Source organism: Nanorana parkeri, unplaced genomic scaffold (assembly GCF_000935625.1).
Source record: "Nanorana parkeri isolate BGI_ZX_2015 unplaced genomic scaffold, ASM93562v1 scaffold1780, whole genome shotgun sequence".
Classification (NCBI taxonomy): Eukaryota; Metazoa; Chordata; class Amphibia; order Anura; family Dicroglossidae; genus Nanorana; species Nanorana parkeri.
The window spans coordinates 253,648-257,060 of NW_017308048.1; the positions used below are offsets into that span (position 1 = coordinate 253,648).

At 49.0% G+C, this 3,413-nt stretch overlaps 1 protein-coding gene across 1 annotated transcript in view; it reads left to right on the plus strand.

Moving 5' to 3' along the window:
- The first annotated feature begins 2,352 nt into the window (after window positions 1–2,352).
- Window positions 2,353–3,413, plus strand: part of KLHDC9 (kelch domain containing 9) — a 6,295-nt gene continuing 5,234 nt past the window's right edge. Inside the window, exon 1 of the mRNA XM_018571559.1 lies at window positions 2,353–2,547. The gene's annotated coding sequence lies outside the window, so the exon portion shown is untranslated. The remainder of the gene's footprint in view (window positions 2,548–3,413) is intronic.

The window sequence follows — 3,413 nt, forward strand, 5'->3', positions numbered from 1 at the left end:
ATGACACACTAACACTCGGGGCCCCAGAACAAAGACACACTGACACTTGGGGGTCGAGAACAATGACACACTAACACTCGGGGCCCCAGAACAAAGACACACTGACACTTGGGGGTCGAGAACAATGACACACTAACACTCGGGGCCCCAGAACAAAGACACACTGACACTTGGGGGTCGAGAACAATGACACACTAACACTCGGGGCCCCAGAACAAAGACACACTGACACTTGGGGGTCGAGAACAATGACACACTAACACTCGGGGCCCCAGAACAAAGACACACTGACACTTGGGGGTCGAGAACAATGACACACTAACACTCGGGGCCCCAGAACAAAGACACACTGACACTTGGGGGTCGAGAACAATGACACACTAACACTCGGGGCCCCAGAACAAAGACACACTGACACTTGGGGGTCGAGAACAATGACACACTAACACTCGGGGCCCCAGAACAAAGACACACTGACACTTGGGGGTCCCAGAGCAATGACACACTGACACTTGGGGCCCCGGAACAATGACACACTGACACTTGCGGGCCCAGGAACAATGACACCCTGACACTTGGGGCCCCCGGAACAATGACACACTGACACTTGAGGGCCCCGGAACAATGACACCCTGACACTTGGTGGTCCCAGAACAATGACACCCTGACACTGATCTCTCATGAATAGTAGTCATGGGGGAGATGTATTATAAGTTGTCTCATTGAGATTTTCCTTGTTATACATTTATATTATCCTGCCCGCTGATTGGCTATCGGGCTCCATTCACATGTCATGTGATGATCTTTCCTTTCCTATAATAATGAGTAATATTCTAATTCTGGAAGTATTTTAAATCCCATTAACCCCGCCCTGTCCTCCCAGAATGCACCAGCCTTTATCCTCCCCCCGGGATCTACTTAGAACGATCCGCAAATAATAATAATAATACATTCTGACTTCTTTACCCCATTTATCGCCTCACTTCCTTCTACATTTCCAGAGTTCTAAAAGTTCCACACGGTGAGAATAAAACCGAAGGACGAAAAAAAAACACCAAAATATCGACGTAATGGAGATTGAGAACAAATTAGAAACACGAAAACGTCCAAAATATCGCACGTGTCGCCAATTATAAACCGAAATCTATCTCAGCAGCTCCAGCTTTGTTATGACTGGCGTAATGTGGTCTGACACTGCCCCCTTCTGGCAGCTACCTGTCCCTGCATGTGAGCCAGGTGGGAGCGCTGTCAGCTTCCTGGCGGGCTCGGCACGTGGAGCTGCGAACACGCCCGAGCCCATTACTAGTCAGTAGCTTCACATGTCTTAATACACGACAGGATACATTTTATAGATGATTTCCCCCTTTTATCATTAAAAAGCCGTCCATGAGCTCCAGTCAGTGACTTGGCCTAGGCTGAGATGATGTCATCAGTCTGCTGCAGGCAGGAGGAAGCATTTCCTCAGTCTCCCCTCCCCAAGTGATCAGTCTTCGCGCATGCACGGTCGTCTTATTGACGCCTGCCGGCGGCCATCTTGGTGATGGACGCCGGCAGAGAGAGGAGGGGACGTTCACCCGGCGGGATGAGGGATGCCGCCGAGTCCCCTCCTCTCTCCTGACACTGTCGGGCTCTTGGTCTGTGACCGAGTGCCCGACTTTTCCTAGGGGGTGACACCAAAATGACTGTCAGTCATTTTGGTGTCACCCCTCCAATGGTGGAACCCGGGTGCTGGCCGCACCCCCCTTGTGACGCCACTGTGTAAGTGGTTGCCATGGGTTACAGCACCTTATCCGTCATTGTTGCTCTTGTTGCACAAGACTGTAATGGAAGAGAACCTGCAGAGACGTCAGACGCCTCAGACATCGCTACACTGCGCCTCAGACATCGCTACACCGCGTCTGACAATCGTATTCCAGACGGCGAGATGAACTACTTAATGATCAAGGCCACCATACGCCACAGAGAGGGAGGGCTGTTACCATAGCAACCGAGAGACTAAACATTGTATAGAGGATCAAATATATTCCCCTTTATTCTGTATGTATGGACTCTGCACAGTACCACTTCTCTTGTCCTGTATGCTGGGTGTCATTCTCGGTATATGTTCTTATTCTGTATGTATGGACTCTGCACAGTACCACTTCTCTTGTCCTGTATGCCGAGTGTCATTCTCGGTATCTGTTCTTATTCTGTATGTATGGACTCTGCACAGTACCACTTCTCTTGTCCTGTATGCCGGGTGTCATTCTCTGTATCTCCTCCTATTCTCTATGTATGGACTCTGCACAGTACCACTTCCCATGTTCTGGGTGGAGGTCTTGGTCGGGGAGGTCTCAGTGACGTAGGGAGCGGCAGACACAGAACGGCTCGTCCTGACGTTGCAGGTTATCTGGCTAGACGACGGCTGGCGGCGGGTTGGACGGGCCTAGAGCACACTAAGCACATTTGCAGCGTGGAACCTCCTTCTAGCAGCTGTTGCTAGGGAGACGTGTCAGTTGCCGGGGCTGTTGCCGTGGTAGCAAGATCACAACGACATTCCTGCATCCGGTGAGTGTGAAGGATTCATAAAAGAGCAGCAAGGAGTGTATAGAATTCCAACTGCAAATCCCCATCTATATACTGTACATGGGCCAATATGTTCTATGTGTGTCTGTATACTATATATATACAGTATATAATCATTAGATATCAGGGAGATAAGAAGCAATCATTAGATATCAGGGAGATACAAAGCAATCATTGGATAAAGGGGGGAGATACAAAGCAACCCAATTTATGGGGAATATATGACATGGTCAGTGATAATACTTTTTCTCAAGTTATTTTTATTTTCAATCAGATGTAATGACTGGAGAGTAGGTGTGTCTAGGAATTGGGGGCATGTCTTAGTAGAGTAGGTGTGTCTAGGAATTGGAGGCATGTCTTAGTAGAGTAGGTGTGTCTAGGAGTTGGGGGCATGTCTTAGTAGAGTAGGTGTGTCTAGGAATTGGGGGCATGTCTTAGTAGAGTAGGTGTGTCTAGGAATTGGGGGCATGTCTTAGTAGAGTAGGTGAGCCAAGGTATTGGGGGCATGTCTTAGTAGAGTAGGTGTGTCTAGGAATTGGGGGCATGTCTTAGTAGAGTAGGTGTGTCTAGGAATGGGGGCATGTCTTTGTAGAGTAGGTGTGTCTAGGAATTGGGGGCATGTCTTAGTAGAGTAGGTGTGCCAAGGTATTGGGGGCATGTCTTAGTATAGTAGGTGTGTCTAGGAATTGGGGGCATGTCTTAGTAGAATAGGTGTGTCTAGGAACTGGGGGCTTGTCTTAGTAGAGTAGGCGTGTCTAGGAATTGGGGGCATGTCTTAGTACAGTAGGCGTGTCTAGGAATTGGGGGCAAGTCTTAGTAGAGTAGGTATGTCTAGGAATTGGGGGCAT